General features: G+C 41.0%; 1 protein-coding gene across 7 annotated transcripts in view; it reads right to left on the minus strand.

Moving 5' to 3' along the window:
• ADAM15 (ADAM metallopeptidase domain 15) overlaps positions 1 to 7880 on the minus strand; it is a 288661-nt gene that overhangs the window by 202953 nt on the left and 77828 nt on the right. The window lies entirely within an intron of this gene.

Below are 7880 nucleotides of genomic sequence, written 5' to 3' on the forward strand. Positions count from 1 at the left end.
AGCCGATGACATATTCACCAGGTCTGCATACCAAGTCCTGCGTGGCCACGCAGGAGCTATCAAGATCACCGATGCCCTCTCCTGATTGATCCTGGCTACCAGCCTGGGGATGAGAGGAAACGGCGGGAATACATAAGCTAGTTTGAAGGTCCAAGGTGCTACTAGTGCATCTACTAGAGTCGCCTTGGGATCCCTGGATCTGGACCCGTAGCAAGGAACCTTGAAGTTCTGACGAGAGGCCATCAGATCCATGTCTGGAATGCCCCACAGTTGAGTAATGTGGGCAAAGATTTCCGGATGGAGTTCCCACTCCCCCGGATGTAATGTCTGACGACTCAGAAAATCCGCTTCCCAATTTTCCACTCCTGGGATGTGGATTGCAGACAAGTGGCAGGAGTGAGTCTCCGCCCATTGAATGATTTTGGTCACTTCTTCCATCGCCAGGGAACTCCTTGTTCCCCCCTGATGGTTGATGTACGCAACAGTCGTCATGTTGTCTGATTGAAACCGTATGAACTTGGCCTTTGCTAGCTGAGGCCAAGCCTTGAGAGCATTGAGTATCGCTCTCAGTTCCAGAATATTTATCGGTAGAAGAGATTCTTCCCGAGACCAAAGACCCTGAGCTTTCAGGAGTCCCCAGACCGCGCCCCAGCCCATCAGACTGGCGTCGGTCGTGACAATGACCCACTCTGGTCTGCGGAAGCTCATCCCCTGTGACAGGTTGTCCAGGGACAGCCACCAACGGAGTGAATCTCTGGTCCTCTGATTTACTTGTATCGTCGAGACAAGTCTGTATAGTCCCCATTCCACTGACTGAGCATGCACAGTTGTAATGGTCTTAGATGAATGCGCGCAAAAGGAACTATGTCCATTGCCGCTACCATCAAACCTATTACTTCCATGCACTGCGCTATGGAAGGAAGAGGAACGGAATGAAGTATTTGACAAGAGTTTAGAAGTTTTGTTTTTCTGGCCTCTGTCAGAAAAATCCTCATTTCTAAGGAGTCTATTATTGTTCCCAAGAAGGGAACCCTCGTTGACGGAGATAGAGAACTCTTTTCTACGTTCACTTTCCATCCGTGAGATCTGAGAAAGGCCAGGACAATGTCCGTGTGAGCCTTTGCTAGAGGAAGGGACGACGCTTGAATCAGAATGTCGTCCAAGTAAGGTACTACTGCAATGCCCCTTGGTCTTAGCACCGCTAGAAGGGACCCTAGTACCTTTGTGAAAATCCTTGGAGCAGTGGCTAATCCGAACGGAAGTGCCACGAACTGGTAATGCTTGTCCAGGAATGCGAACCTTAGGAACCGATGATGTTCCTTGTGGATAGGAATATGTAGATACGCATCCTTTAAATCCACCGTGGTCATGAATTGACCTTCCTGGATGGAAGGAAGAATTGTTCGAATGGTTTCCATTTTGAACGATGGAACCTTGAGAAACTTGTTTAGGATCTTGAGATCTAAGATTGGTCTGAACGTTCCCTCTTTTTTGGGAACTACGAACAGATTGGAGTAGAACCCCATCCCATGTTCTCCTAATGGAACAGGATGAATCACTCCCATTTTTAACAGGTCTTCTACACAATGTAAGAATGCCTGTTTTTTTATGTGGCCTGAAGACAATTGAGACCTGTGGAACCTCCCCCTTGGGGGAAGCCCTTTGAATTCCAGAAGATAACCTTGGGAGACTATTTCTAGCGCCCAAGGATCCAGAACATCTCTTGCCCAAGCCTGAGCGAAGAGAGAGAGTCTGCCCCCCACCAGATCCGGTCCCGGATCGGGGGCCAACATCTCATGCTGTCTTGGTAGCAGTGGCAGGTTTCTTGGCCTGCTTTCCCTTGTTCCAGCCTTGCATTGGTCTCCAGGCTGGCTTGGCTTGAGAAGTATTACCCTCTTGCTTAGAGGACGTAGCACTTGGGGCTGGTCCGTTTCTACGAAAGGGACGAAAATTAGGTTTATTTTTGGCCTTGAAAGACCTATCCTGAGGAAGGGCGTGGCCCTTGCCCCCAGTGATATCAGAGATAATCTCTTTCAAGTCAGGGCCAAACAGCGTTTTCCCCTTGAAAGGAATGTTAAGCAATTTGTTCTTGGGAAGACGCATCCGCTGACCAAGATTTTAACCAAAGCGCTCTGCGCGCCACAATAGCAAACCCAGAATTTTTCGCCGCTAACCTAGCCAATTGCAAAGTGGCGTCTAGGGTGAAAGAATTAGCCAATTTAAGAGCACGGATTCTGTCCATAATCTCCTCATAAGAAGGAGAATTACTAGTGATCGCCTTTTCTAGCTCATCGAACCAGAAACACGCGGCTGTAGTGACAGGGACAATGCATGAAATTGGTTGTAGAAGGTAACCTTGCTGAACAAACATCTTTTTAAGCAAACCTAATTTTTTATCCATAGGATCTTTGAAAGCACAACTATCTTCTATGGGTATAGTGGTGCGTTTGTTTAGAGTAGAAACCGCCCCCTCGACCTTGGGGACTGTCTGCCATAAGTCCTTTCTGGGGTCGACCATAGGAAACAATTTTTTAAATATGGGGGGAGGGACGAAAGGTATACCGGGCCTTTCCCATTCTTTATTTACAATGTCCGCCACCCGCTTGGGTATAGGAAAAGCTTCGGGGGGCCCCGGGACCTCTAGGAACTTGTCCATTTTACATAGTTTCTCTGGGATGACCAAATTCTCACAATCATCCAGAGTGGATAACACCTCCTTAAGCAGAGCGCGGAGATGTTCCAACTTAAATTTAAATGTAATCACATCAGGTTCAGCTTGTTGAGAAATTTTCCCTGAATCTGAAATTTCTCCCTCAGACAAAACCTCCCTGGCCCCCTCAGACTGGTGTAGGGGCCCTTCAGAAACAATATCATCAACGTCCTCATGCTCTTCAGTATTTTCTAAAACAGAGCAGTCGCGCTTTCGCTGATAAGTGGGCATTTTGGCTAAAATGTTTTTGATAGAATTATCCATTACAGCCGTTAATTGTTGCATAGTAAGGAGTATTGGCGCGCTAGATGTACTAGGGGCCTCTTGTGTGGGCAAGACTGGTGTAGACGAAGGAGGGGATGATGCAGTACCATGCTTACTCCCCTCACTTGAGGAATCATCTTGGGCATCATTTTCTCTAAATTTTGTGTCACATAAATCACATCTATTTAAATGAGAAGGGACCTTGGCTCCCCACATTCAGAACACAGTCTATCTGGCAGTTCAGACATGTTAAACAGGCATAAACTTGATAACAAAGTACAAAAAACGTTCTAAAATAAAACCGTTACTGTCACTTTAAATTTTAAACTGAACACACTTTATTACTGCAATTGCGAAAAAGTATGAAGGAATTGTTCAAAATTCACCAAAATTTCACCACAGTGTCTTAAAGCCTTAAAAGTATTGCACACCAAATTTGGAAGCTTTAACCCTTAAAATAACGGAACCGGAGCCGTTTTTATATTTAACCCCTTTACAGTCCCTGGTATCTGCTTTGCTGAGACCCAACCAAGCCCAAAGGGGAATACGATACCAAATGACGCCTTCAGAAAGTCTTTTCTATGTATCAGAGCTCCTCACACATGCATCTGCATGTCATGCTTCTCAAAAACAAGTGCGCAATACAGGCGCGAAAATGAGACTCTGCCTATGATTAGGGAAAGCCCCTAGAGAATAAGGTGTCCAATACAGTGCCTGCCGGTTATTTTACAAAATTCCCAAGATTAAAATAATTCCTCAAGGCTATGGAGTATAAAATATGTTTATATATAAATCGATTTAGCCCAGAAAATGTCTACAGTCTTAAAAAGCCCTTGTGAAGCCCTTATTTACTGTCTGTAATAAAATGGCTTACCGGATCCCATAGGGAAAATGACAGCTTCCAGCATTACATCGTCTTGTTAGAATGTGTCATACCTCAAGCAGCAAACGTCTGCTCACTGTTCCCCCAACTGAAGTTAATTCCTCTCAACAGTCCTGTGTGGAACAGCCATCGATTTTAGTAACGGTTGCTAAAATCATTTTCCTCTTACAAACAGAAATCTTCATCTCTTTTCTGTTTCAGAGTAAATAGTACATACCAGCACTATTTTAAAATAACAAACTCTTGATTGAATAATAAAAACTACAGTTAAACACTAAAAAACTCTAAGCCATCTCCGTGGAGATGTTGCCTGTACAACGGCAAAGAGAATGACTGGGGAAGGCGGAGCCTAGGAGGGATCATGTGACCAGCTTTGCTGGGCTCTTTGCCATTTCCTGTTGGGGAGGAGAATATCCCACAAGTAAGGATGACGCCGTGGACCGGACACACCTATGTTGGAGAAATTGTTTGTGTTTTACGTTTTGCGTCTTATACTTTAGGTAGATTGTAGTGTTTCACTTTGGGTTTATATATTAATGCTATGTAGAGCACTTTATGAATTTGCAGTAAGGCTAGTCCAGTATCTAATTAGTAATTCTGCCAATATGGCAACTGGTGTGCTTGTTAACTGGTTAACTTTTTCATACCCTATACTTGGGCCTGGTTTTGATTTTTTATATATATATTGGACTTCAAGTGGTCCAATACTAGGATAGGTTATATATTGATTGTTAACTTTTTATCTGTATTCAGATTTCACACTGAATGCCTTTGCACTTTGTGTCAAGGGTATAAAAATAATATTCTCATGGATTATCCAGACCAAATACATTTTTTGGAAGAAAGTACAATATCTATTTAAACAAACCCTGGTATCCAATATACTTGTGTCAATAACAATTAACTCTATTTTGACCACAACTCAGAGTACTATCAGCACTATATGTCATTACTAGATGTAAAATAGATCTGAGTGTAATCCATGAGAATATTATTTTTATACCCTTGACACAAAGTGCAAAGGCATTCAGTGTGAAATCTGAATACAGATAAAAAGTTAACAATCAATATGTAACCTATCCTAGTATTGGACCACTTGAAGTCCAATATATATATATATATATATATATATATATATATATATATATATATATATATATATATATATATATATATAAAAAATCAAAACCAGGCCCAAGTATAGGGTATGAAAAAGTTAACCAGTTAACAAGCACACCAGTTGCCATATTGGCAGAATTACTAATTAGATACTGCATTAATATATACTGCATTAATATATAAACCCAAAGTGAAACACTACAATCTACCTCAAGTATAAGACGCAAAACGTAAAACACAAACAATTTCCTATACAAGAGTGGGACCCCTTGGAGGTGCCCTCAATATTTGCACAACAAGGTTACTCAAATGATAATTGAGAAATACTTACAATCCAGCTCCTATGTGTTTTTAAAGTACACACACATATCGATTTTATAACTATTGTTAATAAAAGGTTTAAGTGAATTTATTTGAATGGAAAAAATTTTTGGTTCTGAATGTGAGCCTATTATTATATTCTTTAACCAGGGACGGGAGTGCTGTCTAAGTGCACTCTTTTCAGTCTTGATCCCTCCTCTTGGGCTCCAGACTTAAAGGGACAGTCTACACCAGAATTTTTATTGTTTTAAAAGATAGATAATCCCTTTATTACCCATTTCCCAGTTTTGCATAACTAACACATTTATAATAATATACTTTTAACCTCTGTGATTATCTTGTATCTAAGCCTCTGCAAACTGCCCCTTTTTTCAGTTCTTTTGACAGACTTGCAGTCTAGCCAATCAGTGCCTGCTCCCAGATAACTTCTCGTGCACGAGCACAGTGTTATCTATATGAAATACGTGAACTAACACCCTCTAGTGGTGAAAAACTGTTAAAATGCAATCTGAAAGAGGTGGGCTTCAAGGTCTAAGAAATTAGCATATGAACCTCCTAGGTTAAGATTTCAACTAAGAATACCAAGAGAACAAAGCAAAATTGGTGATAAAAGTAAATTGGAAAATTGTTTAAAATGACATGCTCTATCTGAATCATTAAAGTTTATTTTGGCCTAGACTGTCCCTTTAATCTAAAAGCCTGAAGGACTTTCCTGCCAAAAGCTGCTTGTGAAGAAGCAAAAACATCAAAACAATAACATTTGGAAAAAGTATGCAGAGAAGACCATGTGACAGCTTTGCAAGTCTGCTCCAAAGATGCATCATTTTTAAAAGCCCAGAATGTTACAACTGCTCTTGTAGAAAGAGTTGTGATACGCTTAGGAGGCGACTTTATCGGCACAAACTAAGCCTTGTAAATCACTTGTTTAAGCCAAGAAGCCAACACTAACTTAGTAGCTTTTTGTCCACTCCTTAGAGTTAGAAGGATCTGGACACAATAAAGGAATAACGATTTATTGATTGATATTTTCAGTAGAAACTACCTTAGGAAGGAAATCATATTTGGTACGAAGTACAGCCTTAACCTTGTGAATGATTAAAAATTGAGAATCACAAGACAGCACCGACAATTCAGAAACTCTCCTTGCAGAAGAGATTGCTAACATAAAAAGTACTTTCCTACATGACAGAGTGATGTCAATGGGGAGGGGAAGTGGGGGGAGGTATTTATAGTCTTGTTTGGGGTGTCTTTGCCTCCTCCTGGTGAACAGGTAGAGTAATTCTCATGGGGTTATGAATATTCTTGTGGACTCTCATTGCCAATAGAAGGAAAAGATGTTTTCAAATCTGAAACCTTAGTGTTAAATAGTTACACCTCTGTGTATGTACAGAATGTAGTCCTTTATAAACAGAGGGTGTATATACAGAGTTTAGTGCTTTATTTGCAGAGAGTTTAATAAGAGTATAAAAATGAATAATAATAGCCACAAAATATGCTGCCATAGCCTTTCTAGCTATTCTTATACTCAGTAAAGTGAGTAGGTTCTGAGCATAGACAGTACATAATTCCTTAAAGGAAGCCAAAAGGGTGTGGTTAAATCACAAGCACAGTCTGAGGTAAATATCTCTCACATAGTTTATTGACCTTACATAAAGGAACAAGCTTGTAAAACATATGTAATGTATGTACTGGGAGAAATAATTCCTCCAATGTGCTGTTTTACATCATTTTAGTGTGGACATAATCATTTTGTTCCATAGTGTGTAATGGCAGAGTAGGTAGCAATACCAGAGATACACAAACAATAAAATTGGTAGAGAAAATTCTACACTATATCACACACTTATGACACATTTATTAAAACTGCAATACATGAACGCAGGTTTCATAGTCTAGCCCAAGTAACTCCCTGGCAGCTCCTTTGTAAGTGGAAATGTTTAGAAAAATTACTCATTAATTACCTTTTAGAAAATACAGCCCTATCATTTCCTGAGCTGATTTCTGCATAGTAACAGCCCCTGAGTGGATAGTAAGGCCTGGGAAGCTGAGGGGGCGGGGCTACCATGGTAGGGAAACCAGTTTACCTCAGAGAAAGCTTGATAGTCCATATGAGTGTAATAAAATTATATGATGTGCACCAAGCATAATAACATCATATAATGTGCACCAAGCATAATAAATACTCTTCCCTCATAACAACATGCTCCCCTGCACAACCAGAGTTTCCTCTATTGATCAGCTAACTGCACTGAGCAGTTAATGGTCGTCTTAAAGGGCCAGGCAACTATTTTCTAAAAAGTGCTATAAATATTTCCCCAGAGCTGCCAGAGGGCTGTGAAGTGTACCAGTTTTACTTGGCTATGTCCATGATAAGAATAGGGTAGGTAGGGAATTGAAAAAAAGAAAAAAAAATGTCTCATGAGGAGAGCAAGCTATGTCCCCTGGCTATGCTGTCAGAGTACCTACAAATAGCCTCTGGGCTATGTGTGTGTTGTGTAAAGTCACTTCCCTTACGCAGCACCCTTCTACTGGCTTACCAGGCATGTTAAATCCTTTGCAATTACAGTATTATTATCAGGTGCA

The sequence above is a fragment of the Bombina bombina genome, chromosome 1 (assembly GCF_027579735.1).
Source record: "Bombina bombina isolate aBomBom1 chromosome 1, aBomBom1.pri, whole genome shotgun sequence".
Taxonomy (NCBI): Eukaryota; Metazoa; Chordata; class Amphibia; order Anura; family Bombinatoridae; genus Bombina; species Bombina bombina.